General features: G+C 45.5%; 1 protein-coding gene and 1 pseudogene across 1 annotated transcript in view; both read left to right on the forward strand.

Annotated features, from left to right (window-relative positions):
- The window catches only part of NHSL2 (NHS like 2), a 274,480-nt gene that overhangs the window by 94,554 nt on the left and 158,611 nt on the right, over positions 1-21,315 (forward strand). The gene's annotated exons all lie outside the window — the stretch shown is intronic.
- On the forward strand, positions 17,475-18,717 carry LOC114905696 (annotated as a pseudogene).

Consider the following 21,315-nt stretch of genomic DNA (forward strand, 5'->3'; position numbering starts at 1 on the left):
GGAGGTGCAGATACCAACCTATCTGTTCCCTGGGGACACTCCTCCATTTGCCTTTTGCAAAGGGAGTTCAGGCACACTGAGGAATTGACTGCTTTGAGACCATGGCCATGGCAGCACACAGGCCTCTCCGTTTCCTATCCTTCTGAACTCCTCTAATTTACTCTTTTCATCATTCATGGATGTATTTTTATTTTTATCAAGATATCTCACTCTTTAATTCTCTGTTCTGAGCATGACCTCCCTCCTCCCACAGCTTCCCAGCACATCTGCAGGATGGCCTCTAAGCTTTTGCCAGAACCTTTGGATTTTAGACATTGCCTCCCCCGCTCCTGCCTTTCTTTCTCTCTCTCTGTCTTCCCCCCTCTCCATCAGTAAATGCCTCGAATTGCTTCTTTAAAAAGCCTGGACCCCATGATGTCCTCACCCCCCCCCTTGACCTTTGTCCCTTCTTATCATGCCAGTTGTCATCTCAAGGCCCACTCCCTGCCCCCCTTCCCCTAGCTGCTTTATCTCCTCCTTCTCTTGGCACTGAATTTTCTTTATTTACAGAAACAGTGTTTCTCTCCTCTCCTAAACTAGCCCCTCCCCACCAAATTCATTGCCCCCAGCATCTGGGTTTGCAGTCTAACAAAATTCAGGGCTTAGGGGCTCCAGGGCCCCCGTTGGCCAGCCAGGTAAGGTGGAGAAGCAGGGCCCAGAGGGCCTTGGGGCATGCTTCTCTGCCTCAAGAGGGAAGCTACTGCTGGGCCCCAGGCCACTGGTGCCCTGTGGGAGTGCCAGCCCAGTGCTGCCAAATCCTCTGGTTCATTAAGAGAAGACTGAAATCCAGATATTAAACTGTCCTGTTTAAAGCTGTTGACAATTATTCTTAATTTTTAAAAACATGGGGGACAAGCCTCCTCCTGCCCCTCCCATTTCTGGGATAGATTAACCACCCCCCCACCTCCCACATTAACTCATTTGCCCAGTTCTAGAAGACTATTTTCAAGGTCTGTGCTACTGCCTCCATTTCACTCGTATCCTCCCTTGGATGACTATAATGACCTCCTAAATGGTTTCTGTTTTCTGCCCTCCCCTCCAGTCTACTGTGTACAACCCTGATTGATTGAGTTACCTCAAAATAACAGAGCCTCCTAGGGCTCTGGGATCCAGCTGTATAGATTTAGTCCCAGGCCTGCCATTTATAAGCTATGCGAGATCTTGGGCAAGTGAGTCCATCTTTCTGAGTCTTTGTTTCCACACCTGCAAAATATGCAAAATAGTAGTACCTACTCATAGTCCTGTTGTGAGGATTTAGTGAAGAATCATGCCTAACCTGGAATAGGTACTCGACAAACGTTCATCGTGATTGCATCATCCCTTGTATGAAGACCTTCAAAGGCTCCATTGCCTCTCAAATATAGTTTAACCCATTTGTCTGAGGCATTCAAGACTCTTGCTCTGGTCTCAGTCCTCCTTACCTTCTCTATACAATACTTCAGTCACATTGGACTTCTTGTCATGCCCTAAATATGCTTTCCTGTCTTATTCCGTTTCCTCTCTCCCCTGCCCCCAAGTGCCTGGGACAGTGCAGGAACTCAGTATATGTATGACATTGGAGGAGGAGGAAGGTGGGGTTGGGGGCTAAAATAGCTGCTATGATTATCCTTATATCGTAGAGGAACAGACCGAAGCAAAGCAACCTGCCCAAGGCCTCCCAGCCTAGAAGCAGAGAAAGCAGGATTTGAATCCAGATCTGTCTACCCTAAAGCCTGTTGTCTTTCTACTATATTATAGAAGCAGGGGCAGGAAGATAAGGGAGACACTTGAGATACACTTTTCCTTCTGGAAAATCATAGGGCATTGTTTTTTCTCTATGATAAACCAGTAGAAAAGAGTAGTACAACTGTGTGACAGTGGTATCTGGGTGGCTTGGGCCAGGATATGTTGGTGCTTATGAAAACTTCTAAACTGCTGAAGTCAACACAAGGAACTTTTAAAAGTAGGCTTAAAACAAGTTGCAAAACAAAAAAGGGATTGAGGACAGCAGGATAACGTTTTAGTCTGGCTTCTTTGGTAACAGCCTCCCTTATAGACTTTGGCAAGATTGGTTTAGCATAACAGGTGCCCCAGATAGAAGGATGGACTTCCCAGATATAAATCTCAGTTTTGCCACTTATAATCTGTGTAACCTTGAAAAAGCTGTGTCTCATCTTCTCATCTGTAAAATGGGGGACAATAATAGTACCTACTTCAAAGGATTATTGTGATTATTAAATTTAACAGTTCATGAAAGCTCTCAGAACATTGTCTTATACACAGTAAGTTCTTTTATAAACCTTAACTAATGTTTGTCCTCCCAGAATATGTGTCCCATACTAGGTGAAATTGAAAACTTTTGGATTAATGGATCTCTCTTTCTTGACCTTTTCCAATGAGGTAAAACCACAGTCCTAATCGTGGCACCATTTTTTATTGGTAAACCTTTAAAAACTTTTCAAAGTGCTCCAGACACCTCACTAGGAGGATAGTGGAAAATTTCTGAAAGCATAATATAACTTTCTAGAAGAAGGTGACTGTGCTTGTTTCTCCCACCTCCCTTATTTACATTCCACTTGTACTTATACAGCCTAATAGCATAACTGCACAGACTCTGGAGCCAGGTGGCCTAAATTCAGATTCCACCTTTGCTACTTACTCTCTGTGTGACCATGGGCAAGTTACCTAACCTCTTTTTGCCTCAATTTTCTCGTGTGTAAAATAGACATAATGACAGTATCTCTATTATGAAGTTCTCATGTGGATTAGATGAGTTAATACATGTAAAGCAGTTAGCACAGTACCTGGCACATAAGAAGCCTTAATTTAAGCTGCTATTATTATTATTACTATTAGAAAATAAACTAAGAAGTCATTAGACATCTCTTAAACTGAAATTTCTTTTAGGTTTTCCCTTACTAGCCAATTCTCAGGTGTCCATGCATTCTCAGGCCCTGATTACAGTGCTCTCCTTTACATGGAAATCTTGGTCAGATCCCTCCCTTGGCCCTGCCAGCCCCTGCCCTTGGGTACTTTATACTCAATCCCATCTATGGGGCCCTCATTTGGTGCCAGGACTTTGCTCAGAACAGCTTCTCAGGTAATCCTCATGTATTTCCAGGCCCAACAAACTACTATAGGTCTTTAACCTCACTCTGCATGGGACTAGAAGAAAGAGATTCCAAGCTAGAGATTTTACTCAGTCATGGACGAGTGAAATGGCACACCTACATCAGACCAGAAGCTTTTGGTGCATTCAGTACTTAATGCCGAAGTTACTGCTCATTTTTCTGCTAAGTTGCTCCTGGTCCAGGCATCGTTTAGCCTATCCCGGGATCACTTCCTGTGCAACATCAGCTGTTGTCAACAACCTGTCCTTATCAAGTCATTCAACCAGCGTATCTCGAGCACTATTACCATGCTTACTTCTGCAGCCTGGTGCAGCACTTTGAATCTAGGCTTTGGAGACAGACAGGCCTGATGCAAATCCTGGCCCTGCCTCTTGCCAATTGTGGAAAGAGGGACAACTTTGATCAAATGTAAGATGAGAATAGTACAAAGGTCTACGTTGAAGAGTTGCTGTAAAAATAAGGAATAGCATATGTGAGTATCTAGTAGAGACCTAATCAGTGACATTGGTAATTATTATGGGTCATGATTTTGCCTAGACCCAGTGCTCAGTTAAGGTGCTGGCCTTGGAAATAAAAAGGAATGAGAGTCCTCATGCAAAAGCAAGTGAAGTTGGACCCCTAACCTCACACCATATACAAAAATTAACTCAAAATGGATCAAAGACCTAAATGTAAGAGCTAAAACTCTTAGAAGAAAGTATAGGTGTGAATCTTCATGACCTTGGATTAAGCAGTGGTTGCTTAGATATGATACCAAAGGCACAAGTGACAAAAAAAATAGATAAATTGAACTTAATCGAAAGTGAAAAACTTTTTCATTTCAAAGGACACCATCAAGAAAGTGAAGAGACAACCCACAGAATGAGAGAAAATTTTTGTAAATCATATATCTGATAAGGAACTTGTATACAGAATATATAAAGAATTCTTAACTCAATTTCAAAAGGACAAGTAACCCAATTTAAAAATAGACAAAGGATCTGTATAGACAGCTTTCCAAAGAAGATATACAAATGCCCAACAAGCATATGAAAAGATACTCAGCGTTATCAGTCATGAGGGAAATGCAAATTGAGACCACAAGATGCCACTTCACACCTAATAGGATAGCTATAATCAAAAATATGGAAAATAGCAAGTGTTTGCAAGGATGTGGAGCAACTGGAACCCTCATGCACTACTAGTGGAATGTAAAATGGCACAGCCACTTTGGAAAACAGTCTGGCAGTTCCTCAGTAGGTTAAATATATTACCCAGGTTACCATATGACCCAGCAATTCCACTTCTAGGTTTATACCCAAGAGAAATGGAAACACATGTCCACACAAAAGCTTGTACGAAGTTCATGGGAGCATTATTCATAATAGCCAACAGATGGAAACAACTCAGTGTTCTTCAGTGTGTGAGTGAATAAACAAATGTAGTATATCCAGATCCATACGATGGAATATTATTCAGCCATCGAAAGGAATGAAGATTTATACGTGCTACAACATGGATGAACCTTGCAAACAGTATTCTGAGTGAAAGAAGCAAGATACAAAATCCTACATATTGTATGATTATGTAGGCAAATCCTATAGAGACAGAAAATAGATTAAGTGTTTGCTAGGGACTGTGGGGAAGGGGGAATAGGGAATTAATGAGTATGAGGTTTCTTTCGGGGGATGATGAAAATGATCTAAAGTTGACTGTAGTGATGGATACACAACTCTGTGAATATACTAAAAGCCATTGAATTGTCTACTTTAATTGTTTGAATTGCATGGTATATGAATTGTATCTCAATAAAACTGTTAAATAAAAAAAATGGAAGGAGAAACGAACTACCCAGAGCCACCATGGCAGACTTGATAAAGGGAAAAGGGTTTATCGGAGATCATAGGAGGTGTTTCTGTGTGAGTGTGTATTCCCTGGCTGTGTGTGTGTGTGCATGTGCTCATATGTGTGTTTTAGGGTAGTCCGGTCCTGGCCTGGCCCCAGGCAAAACTGTCACATAGGCAAAATTTTCCCTCAGCACTCTTCTAATTCTCCCTCTGCCTGAAAGTGAAAAAGGTTTAATTTACCCTCCCTTGAAGTGGTCTTTGCATTCTTGCTGGGCATCAGTCAATTCTGGACGAATGAATTTTTAAGAAAAGAGCCTCAAGGCAGCTTCCAGGCAGAAGCTTCAGGCAGTGGGATGGAGAGTGGTGGGCTCCTTCTGGGCTGGAAGTTGGCATAGATCTTTCTCCTTGCAAGCAGGGCTATGGGTGGGTAGAGTTGCTCACGTAGCCACATGTGCCATATCCTGGCACTTCGGGATGCTATCTATGGTCAGCTAGTGTGAACTGATCATCAAATTGGGGATCCAGGGGCAGGACAGGTAGACCCTTCCCAGTGGAGAATGTGTTCTGTAAAGGACTTCTCAAGTTGGCCTGTGCCCCATGCCACTCTGACTGCCATCTCTGCTCTCCTGCAAGGGAGCTTCTTTGAGCAACTGGCCTAATCAAGTTTCTGCCCCCTTAAAAGGCTTTGGTCTACCTCAAATGAGGGACATGCACAACATGCAGGGAAGGGGGCTAAAGGTGAAGCATATGGCAGCTGTGATGCTGTGGGCCATCCTTTAAGGTGGTGGGCATAGGTGCTGGTCCAGACTTTCCATCTTATTCCTGGTTGGGTTTTTGTAATCAAAGTGGAACACGCCCATGGAAAGAAACAACAGATCCCTGAAGGAACCCCACCCAGTCCCCTTTCTGGAAGGCAACCAACTTTTGTTCTTTTCTTCCTGTATTTACCCCTCATTTCTCTAAATAAAACACTTCTTTTATTCCTTCATTTACCAATTTTGGGAGATTATCTGTTGACTTCCTGCTAAGCTAGTTGAGGATTTATCACCATTATATGGCTATATCACCATTTTTATTCTTTTATTGGTTAATCTAGTAATTTATGCAGTATACTAACACTTTTATGTTTTTGTTCCATCAATTATCATCTTGCACCTTTTGAATCTCCACTTGGTAAAATGAGGTATTGGCACCCTTTCCCTTCTCCTCAGCTCTCCTCTCCACTGACCCCTCTCACTAGGTGGTATTTTGGTATAACACCTGGTCCTTACTTTTTAAGGACCTTGTCTTCAAAAGAAGAAGATATGGAAGATGAAATTAATTTGTATCGAGCGTTTACTACGTACCAGGAACTATGCATGCATCATCACATTTAATTCTCACAGTAACCCTGAAAGGGAGGTATCATAATAACAATTTTATGCATGAAAAGAACTGACCAGACCATGCATCTGGAATGAGGCCAAGCTGAGATCTGAACCAAAGTTGGACTCCAAAGCCCCTACTCTTTCCAGAGCCCTATGCATCCTTCAGCTTCAGTTTCACCTGCAGCTTTTCAAGTCCCCTTTCTGTAGCCAAAACTGGGACTGGAAGTCTTCATCTATTTTTGGAACCCCACAGTGGTTCTGGCTTGTTCACTGATGCTGCACCCTCTTCCAGAGGGAAGAGGAAAGGGCAACTTGAGAGGGAACGGAAGGCAAATGAACATCCCTGTGGGGGGTGGGGGGTGAGTGGGTCATATGGTTCAGTCACATGCCTGGCAGGCCTCTCTCGACCTGGTAGCCCACACCTTTGGAAGCTAGTACAGAAGTTCCAGGTAGCCCCTGAGGTGACATGGGGAAATATTTTACAACATCACCAGGGCTCTCCCAGCCAGCAGGCTGCCTTTGATATAAGAAGCAAATACAGAATTTTGAAGGTTGTAGCTGACTTAGACCACTGCTCTGGCATTGCAGTCATAGACACATGTGGGAAATTCCCAAATTGACTTTCCCACAGAGCTGTTTTGGAGTGGGGGACAGAAAGAGGCGGGGGGTGGAGAATGTATTTTAGTTATTTATTTGATTAGTATTTGTTAAATCGTTGGACCATTTCACCCAGAAGCACCGAGTGGGATTTCCCCAGGGGTCACTTCCGGGCACATGGAAGAGTCGAGAGGTCAAGAGGCCCTGGCTCAATTTTCCATACTGAGGAAGGAGAGGCTCCAATAATGTAAAACAGATAATACCAGATTCTTCCTATTGGTCTTGAGGCTGCTGTCACAGAGAAACATTTGGGAATCCTCACCCACCCACTCTCCCCCTACCCGATTGCCGGGTTTCTTCCTGTCTGTTGGCATTCCAGCAATCCACCCCATCTTGGAGTCACCTTGATTCTTCCCTATTCTCGCCTTTTGCCAACCCATCTCCTTCACCCCAGCCCCCCCCCACACGCACACTCATGCCTCTGGAAGCCCCACCCTGTTGATTTGCAGTGTCTTACACATTCATCCTTTCCCCTCTCTTCTTAGTGACCCTCAATCTCATTACCTTAGACATAGACTCTTGGTTTCTTCAGCCACTCTGTGTGTCTCCAATTACACCTCCCACCCCACTGGCCTGGCCCCAGTCCATCTTGTTACCATTGATGGATGAATCTTCCTATAGAACAGCTTTCTGAGACCTGCTCAGACTTTCCCAAGGCTTCTCTGCTGGTTCCAGCATAAAATCCAAATACCTTGGCTTGACATTCAAGGTCCCATGCTCTCTGCTGTCAATCTCAATTTCCGGTCTTAGTTCTTGACACTTCCCTACTGGACTGAGACTGTCTTGAAGATAGAGAGCATGTGTGGTTCACTTCTGGGACCCTGATGGCACAGGAGGAAGCCTAGGACCTCGTGGTGATCAGGACTTGTTTGCTGAAGGAATGAATGTGATAAAGACTCATTTTGCCAAATAGCTGTTCAGGGACCTCTGTCACTGACTAGTTGCATGACCTTGAATAGGTCCTTTCCTCTCTCTGGGCTTCCTGTCTCCAGCAGCACTCCCAAACTTACAGGTCTTTGGCCCCTAAGGGCCTGCAGGCCTGCTTTGCTGGTTGGCACATTAAAATGAATTGAAATGCCTTTTTGTAAGGCAACTGGGCTCCAGTTCCACACCCCCTCCCTCATTTTCTTACACTTCCCCTCCTCGCACATTTTCATTAGCTGCTTGGTGCCTAAAGGCATTTACATTTGTGACCCTTGGATGAGGTGGTGTTTATGCACCTTTCAACTCTGGCAAGGCCAGGATTCTGCTTGACCTGCTTTGAAATGAAAATTGCAAGTGCTTTGCTTAAGTGGTTTCTAATGTCATCTCATACACAGCAGCCAGGCCTGACTGGCCCTGCCCTCCCAAAACAGGCCACCAAAGAACAATGGTGTGTGCCCTTAGTATTCTGATTTTGGCAGTCAGCTGCAGGGGGAGATGTTATTCCATTGAAAGTGATTGTCTTCACATAACCCAGCACCAGTGGGGCCCATTTACAATCTAGAAAGGACCAATCACAGCAAGCTCATTGGCAGCCAGCTGGGCATACATACACAGGGGGCATCGGTTGCAGGCACAAAGTATGAATTTAGCTTAAGTTGCCTGGCAGGATCCTTTCCAGGACAAAGTGCTGAATGTGGAGTGTGTGCTAGCAAGCCAGGCTCTCGATCTCCGCCTGACTCTCGGTGGCCTGGTCCACATTGAGACTCCACAGAGAAGTGCAGGGTGGGCAAGGAAGGTCAGGGACAGCATTCTCACCACTGGGCTCCTTTGCATTAGCTGGTCCCTAGGGCCACATAGCTGCAAACCTGCCTGGCCACAGGCTGGCAAGTCTCGGCTCACCAGGGGGATGCCAGACCAACATAGCGGCTGCTGGAAGACACTCGCTCAGCCCAGACAGCAGCTGAGCCCCACATGTTTGGGCAGCACCTGGGTGAAAGGTACTGGGAGCTGGGCAAAGGGCTGGTGCAGGTATATGTGTCCATCACTGGGCACAATCACTGAGTAAAAGTGGAACCTCTGATGGCCCACTGACTTGGGGTATGTATAGCCTGGCTGCCCCCAAACTCAATGTGGAAGGCATAGAGGGGTTATTCAGTTAGGGGACACACATGGTGAAGTCACACTGTATGTAGCAGTTATATGCATTTCTGATGAGGACAGGGAGGATGAGAAAGGAAGAGGGGAGAAGACAGACAGTGCTTCTGGCTAAGCTGTTTCATGTGTCTGGGATAATTCTAGGGAGCTTCCTGGAGTGAAAGGGATTGACTGTGTGGTTTTGCTTCCCTGTTTCTGCCCTTTCGTGCTTGGCAGCTTCTGAACTCAGGGAGGTGAATCCCTAGTACTGTTTTTCAAAGGCAAATAGAATGGAGAAAGTAAACTTTCCAAAGAAATTTTTTAAAAATTTATTTTATTGAAGTGTAGTTGATTTACAGTGTTGTGTTAGTTTCTAGTGAAACTAGAAATCAGCAGTGTGATTCAGTTATACATATATATCTATTCTTTTTCTTATTCTTTTCCATGATGGTTTATCACAGGATATTGAAGATAGTTCCCTGTGCTATACAGTAGGACCTTGCTGTTTATCCATTCTATATATAAGAGTTTGCATCTGCTACCAAAGAAACTTTATGGAACACATGTAAAGCCCTAGAGAAACAGTTTTAAATTACTTTTTTAGTATTGTTGGTTTCCTTTGCATGACTGCACCCAACTCATGTCAGCAAGGCGTTGGGTGAGACACATAAGACCGTTGCGTGTGCAAGGAGAGGTGGGCACACCTGCTTGGAGAAGTGTAAGACATCACAGCCGCTGAAGGGCAGGAGAGGCGGCTAGGTGGGGCTCGGCTGCAGCTCAGTCCGAAGACCATGCACATGGGGAGATGTGATGTGGTGGGTGGTATGACTGTGGCTGTACTGTGTGTTATGTACATGTTTCTGACATGACTGGGAAACTTGGCTATAGCTGTTGTGTGTGGATTTGTGGCTTGCAGGTTGAAACCAGGATGTTCTGGCAGTGACAGGAGCAAACACAGGAAAGGCTGGAGAGCCCCATTGTTGGCACACTCAGCTGTCGTGGGTGTCCTAGAAACCCAGCTCTCTCTGACTAGCGGGTAAAGGAGATAAGGCTGGAGTCTTGGTTGCAGACCCATACCCGCGCCTCGTGTTCAGCCTTGTCGTCATCACACAGTGAGGCTTCTTGCTGAAATGCCATCTCCTTCTGAGATGGGAGCCACTGAGGGGACTCTGTGGTTGCTTTTCTCTACCTTTCGAGTAATTGGGCGTCAGGGTAAGACAAGCCCTGGCCTGGGCTCTGCAGCTGCTTCCTACACACTGCTCAAGCCCTGCATCCTCTCCTACCATTGTGAGGAGAGCTCTCACGCACCTAGGGGGCTTTGAGGTCGAGACGATGGTCTGGTAGTTGCCGAGCATTTGGGTCTTCATCCCCATTACTAGTAACCAGCTGGTCAGGCCTGGCATGGCCATGTGGCTTCCATGGCTTGGGGCTTAGTTTGAATGAGCCAAGTTTGTCCTCCCCTTAGCAGTAGGAATTTTGGACAGTGAGCATGTTGGGGGTTCCCTGAGCCAGGGAGGCAAACTCATATGCATGCAGGGCCACACTCACCATGCCACCCTTGGCAGTTAACAGGGCTGAGAGTTGTGGTGTGACCAAACATAATGCCTGTCTCCTCACATGGTAAAAAAAAAAAAAATGACCAGACTAAAAGCATCTGTAAGCCATATTCAGCCTCCTGGCTGCCAGTTTGTGACCGTTGTGAGAAGTGAAATTTAGTTGCACATCACTGAGAATTCTTTTGGCCTGGCTAAATCTTTCCTGATCTTCCAAACCTGGCTTAACTAGCATCTCTGTGACACTTTCTCTGACCTCCCTCCTTCAGCCAAATGAATTCTCCCTCTGATCCTTAGCCTCTCTATTGTCGCATATTAGACCATTCATTCATTCAATAAAACTTTATTGGGTACCTTGGCAAGGGCTATCCTGGGGTTACAGAGATGAATAAATAAATAATCCCTGCCCTTGAGGAGCAACTAGCACAGTGAGGGGAGAGACAGGAGAGCAAACAGTGACTCTCAAATGTGTAAAGGCTCAGGGCTCCCTGGGTGAGGCTCCCTCTGTGTGTGTAAAAGCTGAGAAAGGCAGGCTTCAGGTGAGAGGAGATGGCTTGGCCAGGTCCTGGAGGAAGAAATCAAGTAAAGCAAGCTGAGGAGGGGGCAGGCCTCTCCTAGCCTGGGGCAGCCCCTGAGCAGACCCTTGGAGTTATGGCTCCGGATGGCCTGCTCAGGCCCTGGTGAGTCGCTCTGTGACAGGTATGTAAGGAATGGGGGGCTGGGAGTGGCAGGAAAAGGACAGATAATTTTTTACTCTGGAGGCAGTGGGGACCAGCTGAGGGCTTAGAGCAGGAGAGTGACAGATCTGACCTTGGCTTTGGAAGGCCCCCACTGGAGCCTGCATGTGTCATGTGGACAGGAGGGGGAAGAGACTGATGACAGGGAAGCCAGCCGGGGAGCCGCATCCCCAGTGCCTGGGCTTGCTCACCTCATCCTTGCTGAACTAGCGAGTGTACAAGTGAGGGAGGGAGGGAGGACACGCTGTTCCTGGTCTGGCTTTCACAGGCATCCACATGGGTGTCACATAGGCATCTCAAACTTACCACGTTCAAAGCCAAAGTCCAGACTGTTCCCCGCAAACCTGCTGCTCCTACAGTTTTGCCCATCTCAGCTAATGGCATCCCCAACTTTCCAGTTGCTCAGGACCGAAACCCCAAAGTCATTCTTCTCTCTTTCTCTCCTTTCCCATCTCCGCTCTATTAGCATGTTATTTCCACCTTCGTAGTATCCAGAATTGAACCACTATCATGGTCTGCGCCACCATCATCTGTCGCCTAGATATTAGCAACAGCTTCCTACCAGGTCTGCCTGTTAGATAAAGTTATTGGATCCTCTACATCGACTCTCGACACAGCAGTCAGAGTGACCCTGATGAGACATAAGTCAGGTCATGTCCTGCCTCTGCTCAAAACCCTCTAATGGGTCTCTATTTCAGACTAAAAGCCTAAGTTCTTACAATGGCCCACAAGGTCCTGAGTGATCTGTCCCCCCACGACCTGTCTGACCTCATGTCTTACCACTATCTCCCTCACTCACTCTGCTCCAGCCACTCTGGCCTCCTTGCTGTTCCCAGACAGCTTCAGGGTCTTTGCATTTGCTGTTCTCTCTGTCTGGAATTCTTTTTTTTTTTTTTTTTTTTTCATTTTAAAAAAATTAATTAATTAATTTATGGCCACATTGGGTCTTCATTGCTGCACGTGGGTCTAGTTATGGTGAGCAGGGGCTACTCTTCGTTGCGGTGCATGGGCTTCTCGTTGCGGTGGCTTCTCTTGTTGAGGAGCACAGGCTCTAGAGCGCAGGCTTCAGTAGTTGTGGCACGCAGGCTCAGTAGTTGTGGCTCACAGGCTCTAGAGAGCAGGCTCAGTAGTTGTGGTGCACAGGCTTAGTTGCTCCACGGCATGTGGGATCTTCCCAGACCAGGGCTCAAACCCTTGTCCCCTGCATTGGCCGGCAGACTCTTAACCACTGCGCCACCAGGGAAGTCCCTCTGCCTGGAATTCTTTTCCTCCAGATATCTGCGGGCCTCACTCCCTCACTTCTTTCAGATCTCTGCTCAAATGTCACCTTCTCAATAAATCCTTCTTTGACCATCCTCTTATAAAGCACCATCCCCAACTCTGCTGCCCCCCCAAGTCCCTTCGTTGTTTCATTTTCCCCCAAATCAGACATTGCCTTCTAATCTAGGTGCCTGGTGCATAGTAGGCACTCAATGAGGACTTACTGAATAAACAGGTAGACTGAGGGGATCAGTGAGGCTGCTCTGGGCCATCTCTGGACCATGTGACCTGGATTCACAGGAGCAGGTTGTATAGGGGAAACAGAGAGCCCACTAGTCCATAGAAGTTAGCAGGTCTAGCCAGGGTGACCTTGGGCAAGTCCCTTCTGCTCTATGATCCTCAGTTTGCTCTTTGATAAAGTGAGGGATCTGTGATCATCTCTAAGGGGTAAAGTGAGGGCCTGGCCATCTGGGTTTGCAACTCAGGCCCCATGGACACAAGGGCAGAGGTCCTCACCCCTGCCATTCCCTTTTGCTTTCTTGACCTCTTCCAATGTGCCATCTTCTTTTCAACCCACATCTATAAAGACACCATGGTATAGCTGGCCACATAATGATGGGGGATGGGGTGGCTGCCCATCAGCCACATTCGATCAAGCCAGCGGTGCTCTGCAAAGGGTATCTGGCTCTGACCCAAAGGCCTGGTGCAAGGGAGAAGTCTGGCAGAGCCCAGCAGTTGGGAGGACGTCCTACTCCACTTTCCAGAGCAAAAGTTTCTACCACTCAGGTAGGCCCATCTCTGGAGCAATGCCATCTCCTCTCCTAGACCAAACTAAATTCTTCTACCTAGTCTAGTTGGGGCCTAGCACTTTTCAAACATTTCTCACTTAAAATTTTAATCCTTGCAATAACATTATGAAGCAGGCATTCTTCGACCCATTTTTCAGTGAACACTGAGTCTTGGAGGGATTAAGGAATTTGCCCAAGGTCCCAAGCAATCTCTCATCCTTCTGCAGGAATCACTTGGAAATCTGTTGACCAAGGTCTAGGAGGCTCATCTGTGTGGTTGGAGCTGTGGGACAGGCAGGAGGGAGGATGCTTCCTTCTTCCTTCTGCTCCATCTAGGACACAGGTGGAGCCCAAGGAGTGGAAAGCAGGCCAGCCCAGATGGAAGTCATCACTCTCCTGCCGGCTCCCTGAAGGCTGAGCAGAAGGGAGGCGCCTTCCCTGCCTAGCCTTGCCAGGAATCTGGGTGTCCTGAGAGGCTGAGACCAGTGAGTGATGGGGGTGGTGTGTGTGGGGTACTCCATGTGATAAACTATTTTCCTTTCTCATTCCAAAGATCAGAGAGCACTTGGTGAGCAGTTCTTTGTTCCAATGGAAACAGAAAACCAGAAAAGCCCAGTGGGGGTTGGCCAAACTTTCCTTTGTCTTCTTGGGCTGAGAGGCTGAATGGGAGGACTATGCAAGGGGGGTGGGGCAGGGCCCCCATAAGGGCAACAAATCAGTAGAAGGGGAACCAGGACAGGACTCTAGCCAAAAAAAAAAAAACCCACAAAGAGCTAAGTACATGCTGGTGAGGAGGCCTTGCAGCCTCTTTCATGCAGCCTTACTCCATGTGAGTCCGCTAAGTCTGACAGCCCCCGCAAGAGGCCAGTGGGGACTCCAGAGACACAGCTAGTGCTCTCCTGGCCTAAGTAGTACCAAAGGCACCTCCGGGATCACTGCTCTCCACGCATCCTCTGAGCTCCCTGGCCCAGTCTCTTTCCTGCCCCCTCCCCACACCATGCTCCCACCAAGAAAAATAGGAACTCAAATTTGTCAAAGTCATTCAAAGTTTGCCAAGCACTTCCCTATATAATAGCTCTTCAGGAGGCAGGGGAGCCTATTGGTTAAGAACACAGGCTCAGGGCCCAGACTGCCTGGCTCTGCTGTGTGATCTAACCTTGTGCTTCAGTTTCCTCATCTTTAAAATGGGACTGATCACAAGGTCTGCATCTCAAGGTTGTTTTCAGATTAAATAAGCTAATGGTTAAGGTCCCTAAAAGTAGAGATTACTTTGTCTTTTATTCACTGCTATACCCCTAAGGCCTAAACAGTGCCTGGCACCTGGTAGAGACTCGACAAATATTTATTGAATGCATATGAAGTGCTTGGAATGGGAACTGGTACTTAGTAAACACAACAAATATTAGTTGTCATTATCTTTCACATTCTCACAACAATTCCAAGAGGAGCACTCTGAATTTCATGCATGTCAGTTTTCTTCCTCCATGTAAGGTTCAAGTTTAGAGTCAAGGCACTGTTGACTGGAAAAAAATACATAACCTAAAAGTTGAGAGTTATGTTTTATTCAGCAGACATTCTGAGGACTTCTAGCCTGGGACACACCATCTCAGATAATGCTGAGAAACTGTTCCTAAGAGCCAAGGGGGTGAGCCAGGATATACAGGAGTTTTTGCAACAAAAGACCAGGTAGTCGGAACATCAAAAGATTACTGTTAATGAAAGAAAACCGGATATCTCAAGTTAAGGAATTTAGCGCTTTCTATGTATGGGAAGATACAAGAGTCTGGGCTCACTGAAATCATTCCTTTGATATGCACCTCTGCTATCTGGGGCCAGTATCCTGTGCTTTCTCATCCTGAGTCTCCTCAGGGTACACCATGGGGGGTGGCTGCAGCAGTTGACTGCTAGATGGCAGGCATCCTTTTTCTATCCTGAGTTTCCTTAGGGGCAGCTGTAATGTGGTGGCTTGATGGCTGCAACATCCAGGCAACATTTTAGTTCACAGCACCAAAGACAGACAATGGATTTTAAATTGAGGGAAATAATTTGGGCCACAGAGGATTAGGAATGCAACCCTCAAATCTGAATAATAGCATCCATCCACCCATTCATTCGTTCACTTGTCCACTCCACAAATATTTCATGAATACCTGCCATGGGCCAGACCCTGAGCTGTGAGCTGGGGATATATTGATGACAAGACAGACAAGGATTCTATGTTTGAGGAGCTGAGATTCTAGTGGGAGGAGACAGGCAAAAGCAAGAAAAGACTTAATTTCAGATAGTAATAAATGCTGTGAAGAAAATAAAGCAGTATAATGATGTATAGAGTGGCTGAGGTATATCTCTAGGGGGGTTGAGAAAGGGACATAGGAACTCTTCTGGGGGTTCTTGATCCCAGGTCAAGAGCCCTTGCCTTGAGTTGGTCAACACTACCTCATCCCAAGAGCATTTATATGTCATCTGCCCAAGGCAGGAGTCAGTTGCTAAGTGTAGCTCCCAGAGGTCTGTACACGGGGCTCTGGGTGTGAGGGGCTGGAAGGAGGGGGGTGTGAACATACTGTACCTGAATTGAAAGGTTCTGGCATTAGTCGTCCTCTGGCAAAAGCTGTTGGTTGCGTTAGGTGAAGTGATGGTAGAAGCCTGAGAGCTTACTCTTAGGTTCTTCTGCACGCCCAGGGAGGAGATGTCTGGCCAGTGCCCTTATGTCCATGCTCCTTCATGGTACCACCTTCACATGTGCACACACCACCTCATCTTCAAGACAGCCCAGGCACCGTCTCCACCATCACAACCCTTGTCACACTTGAATGCCCTTATTCATTACATATTTGGGCATCTCCAGGGCCTGGTACAGAATTGATGCCTAATAAATGCTTATAGAATGAAAGAATACATGGTGACTGCTTTCCTTCTGCTTCCTCAACTGACTGGCTCATTCTCACTCACACATCAAGACTCAGCTCACAGACTTCCCTGGTGGCACAGTGGTTAAGAATCTGCCTGCCAGTGCAGGGGACACAGGTTCAAGCCCTGGTCCGGGAAGATCCCACATGCTACGGAGCAACTAAGCCCGTGAGCCACAACTACTGAGCCACGTGCCACAACTACTGAGGCCCACGCGCCTAGAGCCCGTTCTCTGCAACGAGAGAAGCCACTGCAATGAGAAGCCCGCACACCGCAACGAAGAGCAGCCCTGGCTCGCTGCAACTAGAGAAAGCCTGCTTGCACCAACGAAGACCCAACGCAGCCAAAAATAAATAAGTTTATTTTTTTAAAAAAGACTCATCTCACACAGTCGTCTTATCTCCTTGCGTCCCACCTGGGGAGCTCTTGCTCATCCTTTACTTCTTTTGTGAAGCTTTCCTTGACCTCCCCAGGCAGGGTTGGTCCCTCCCACCTCTGAGTGCTCCAGCACATCCTATTCCCTCCCATCATAGCCCTGATTGCTCTAGGGGTGCTATCTGCTACTGCTCAGCCACGTCCCCTAACCTGTAATTTTCTCAGTGGCAAGGACTGCACGTTTCCGTTATCTCCACACCTCCAGCACTAGCCCCTAGAGGGCGCTCAATAAATATTAGTGGAATTGATGGAAAAAACAAATGAATTGTCGGTTTTGCTTAGAGCTTCCTAGGTAGTGGTGTGCTAGAGCTGGCTTGGGCTTGTGGCTCATGAGAGCCAGTTGTTCAATATTTAGGAAACCTGTGAGCCAATTATTAAACGCAGCTATTGTTAAAAATTAAATGATAGGAGAAAACAGAAAACAAGCCAACATGAGGGATATTCTACCAAATAAATGACCGAATAAATGCAATATGGGATCCTGGATTGGATCCTAGAACAGAGAGAAGACTTTTGTGGAAAAATCGGTGAAATCCAAATAAGCTTTATACTTTAGTTATTAATGTTAATTTCTCAGTTTTGACACGTTTTATAATGATGTAAGATGTCAACATAAGGCGAAAGATTCTTGTTTTGTTCATTGTACTCTAGCCTTGAGAAAGTGATGGAGAAAATGTTAATAATGTACATTAGGTCAGGCGGTTTGAACGAGATGAAGACAGAACCGGAGCCTGAAGATGGCGGTGAATGTGTACTCAACGTCGGTCACCAGTGATGACCTCAGTCGACGTGACATGCTGGCCTGGATCAGTGAGTCTCTGCAGTTGAATCTGACAAAGATTGAACAGTTGTGCTCAGGGGCTGCCTATTGTCAGTTTATGGACATGCTGTTCCCTGGCTCCATCGCCTTGAAGAAAGTGAAATTCCAAGCTAAGCTAGAACACGAATACATCTAGAACTTCAAAATACTACAAGCAGGTTTTAAGAGGATGGGTGTTGACAAAATAATTCCTGTGGACAAATTAATAAAAGGAAAGTTTCAGGACAATTTTGAATTGGTTCAGTGGTTCAAGAAGTTTTTTGATGCAAACTATGATGGGAAAGACTATGACCCTGTAGCTGCCAGACAAGGTCAAGAAACTGCGGTGGCCCCCTCCCTTGTTGCTCCAGCTCTGAACAAACCGAAGAAACCTCTCAGCTCTAGCAGTGCAGCTCCACAGAGGCCCATTGCAACACACAGAACTACTGCAACCCCTAAGGCTGGCCTGGGCGAGGTGCGGAAGAATCCTGGTGTGGGGAACTGGGATGACGAAGCAGCCGAATTGATGCAGCAGGTCAACGTATTGAAACTTACCGTCGAAGACTTGGAGAAAGAGAGAGATTTCTACTTTGGAAAGCTAAGGAACATTGAATTGATTTGCAGGAGAACGAGGGGGAAAACAACCCTGTATTGCAGAGGATTGTGGACACTCTCTACGCCACAGATGAAGGCTTCGTGATACCTGATGAAGGGGGCCCGCAGGAGGAACAAGAAGAGTGTTAACAGCCTGGACCAGCTGAGCATCATCCGAATTCTTCACTCCAAATCATGTGCTTAACTGTAAAATATTCCCTTTTATTATTCTTAGAGGACTCACTGGTTTCTTTTCATAAGCAAAAAGTACCTCTTCTTAAAGTGCACTTTGCAGAAGTTTCACTCCTTTTCCAATAAGTTTGAGTTAGGAGCTTTTACCTTGTAGCAGAGCAGTATTAACATCTAGTTGGTTCACCCAGGGAACAAAGAGGCTGACCATGGGGCTCACTGTGTGGATGCCGGTAGCACTGATGGCTGGAGAAGGGGGAGACCTCAGTAGAGAAGTGTAAAGACTGGTTTGAATTTTAAGCTAATGTGAAATCTTGACAGAGAACGTTTTAATAAATAAATGCCTTAAGAGTATTTAAAAGATGCTTCCATATTTCAAAATGTAAAATGTAACATGACAGGAGCTTCCGTGTGTTTGACATTGTGTCTGGGAAGGAAGGGCCAGAACCTGGAACCTTTGGGAGCTGCTGTTCCCAGCCCTCACGGGGCTGCCTGATCCTCATAGGCGCAGACCTTGGCCCAAAAGGAAAGTTTGAAAAGTTGCTTTGTAAAGCCATTTAGTGTCCTTGACCAGTTGCATCCCTGATAAGAAGCAAGAGGCATTGTTGCCTGGATGAATAGAGGGTGTGTTTCAGCCCTGAGACGTGTTGAGTCGAAGAGCTTGATTTTCATAGAACATTTCTCTGGTGATTTTTCCAGTTATCCCTGATATTTCTATGTACTGTGTTTTGTTGTTGTTGTTTTGTTTTGTTTTTTTTGAAATGAAGTGTGTCCAGTTTTTAAATCTAACAACTACTTTTGAGGATTTGCCCGCATCTCTGGGATTTGAATGGGGGTTGTGTCCCATTTTACTGTCTTTTAAGTTTACATTTAACTTGTTTCTCTTCTCTGCTCCCCTTGCCCACTGGGGACTCTTCTTTGGCTCCTTAAAGTTTGCTGCTTAGAGTGGAAGTTCAGCAGGCAGGTGATCGTGCTGCAAGTTCTTTCTGGACCTCTGGCAAAGGGAGTGATCAGTGAAGGAAGGCCACTGCTACCTTGGGATCTGCAAGGCTGGGTGTTTTCGGTACCTGCTGTCCCCAGCCCTCCACTGTTATCGGAATACTTTGCCAGCGCACTAATCTCTTCGGAGATAAAAATGTTAGCGTGTTACTAAATGTTAATTTTCTTTTGCAGAAAATACAGTACCATGTCTGAGTTCATTATTAATATTTAAAATAGTTCATTCCTTAACTCCCTCATTTGCTTTGCCCACAGCCTATTCAGTTCCTTTGTTCGGCAGAATTCTGCAAAATGTGTTACCCACTACTGAGATTGTTCTGCCCCTGATGTATTTGCATTGATTTGTTTCTGGTGGTAGCTTGTCCTAAAATGTGTGTAGCAAGCAGGTATTTTATGATAAAACTATCGTGTAGTGCATGCTCTGTGTGGAATTCAGAGGAAAACCCAGATTCAGTGATTAACAATTCCAAAAAATGCAAGTAACTAGCCATTGTTCAAATAACAGTGGTGCTATTTCTCTTTTGTGGCCTTTTAGACCTTTGTTGCCCTAAAATTCCATTTTATTGGGAAGCCATTTTCCACCTGGCCTGTCTTGACAGGGTTTTTTGCTACTTTAAACAGTTTCTAAATAAAATTCTGTATTTCAAGAGAAAAAAATAATGTACATTAAACTTAAAAGTGTTTCATATTTATAGCCCTGATATCCTCATCTCATCCTCAGAAAATGATGTCCATCTTCATGAATAACACCCCCAAAATTGAAGAAATATGCTTCCAGTACATGGAAACTACTATCTGATTCAGCAAAGGAGTTGTTTGAATCACTGATGAATCTGTCAAGTTCCAACGCTTCTTCCCCATTTCACTTTCTTCTTACTCATTAACGTAAATGAAAGTATCAACCACCATTCATGTAGGAACTACACTCACTCTTCTTTTTCAGCTGTAGGATGGCTATGGATGTAAGAGTTCAGCAAAATTAATGAACTCATTGTATGAAAATCAATTGGCTATATGGAATTTGCAATAGAGTATTATTTCATTGTTATTCATAAATTGTGTGTTTCACTTCTTACATAATAAGTAAATATATATATATATATATATATATATATATATGTGTATACACATGCATGCATTTTTTAAAAAGCCAGTGGTTAAACATTTACCAGAACACCATTCATCCTAGGTATCAATTACTATTTCATCAAATGCATTGATGGAAAGAAAAGAACATTGCCGGGCACCTTCTCTGTGCCAAGCTGTGCTAGCTTTTTTATGTTCATCATCTCAGTTGCTCTTCACCTCAACTCTGCGAAGTGTAAGTATTATGGACATCATTTCTGAGGATGAGATGAGGATATTAGGGCTCAGAGAGGTTAAATGACTGGACCAAGGTCAAGTAATTGCTGTATAGTGGAGTCAGGATTAAACCCTACATCTGAGTTCAAAGCTAGTTGTATTAGTTTCCTATTGCCCCTGTAACAAATTACCACAAATTTAGTGGCTTAAAGCAACAGAAATATATTGTCTTACAGTTCTGGAGGTTAGACCTCTGAAATGGGTCTCATTGGACTAAAATCAAGGTGTTGGCAGGGCTGCATTCCCTCTGGCGCTTCTAGGGGAGGATCTGTTTACTTGCCTTTTCCAGCTTCTAGACACTGCCTGCATTCCTTGGTTTTTGTCCCCTTCCTCCATCTTCAAAACCAGTAACGGCCGGTTGAGTCTTTCTCATATCCCGTCTCTCCGACCTTGCTTCTGTTGTCACATCTCCTTCTCTAACTCTGCCTCACCTGCCCCCCTCTTTCACTTTATAAGGACCTTTGTGATTACATTATGCCCACCTACTACATGCAAGGGAGTCTCCCCATCTTGAGGTCAGCTGATTAGCAACCTTAATTCCATCTGCAAACCTTATTTCCGAACTTTGCTATTTAACCTAACATATTCACAGGTTCTGGTGATTTAGGACAAGGACATATTGGGGGGGGCCATAA

The sequence above is a fragment of the Monodon monoceros genome, unplaced genomic scaffold (assembly GCF_005190385.1).
Source record: "Monodon monoceros isolate NGI ecotype Baffin Bay Population unplaced genomic scaffold, NGI_Narwhal_1 Super_Scaffold_22, whole genome shotgun sequence".
Classification (NCBI taxonomy): domain Eukaryota; kingdom Metazoa; phylum Chordata; class Mammalia; order Artiodactyla; family Monodontidae; genus Monodon; species Monodon monoceros.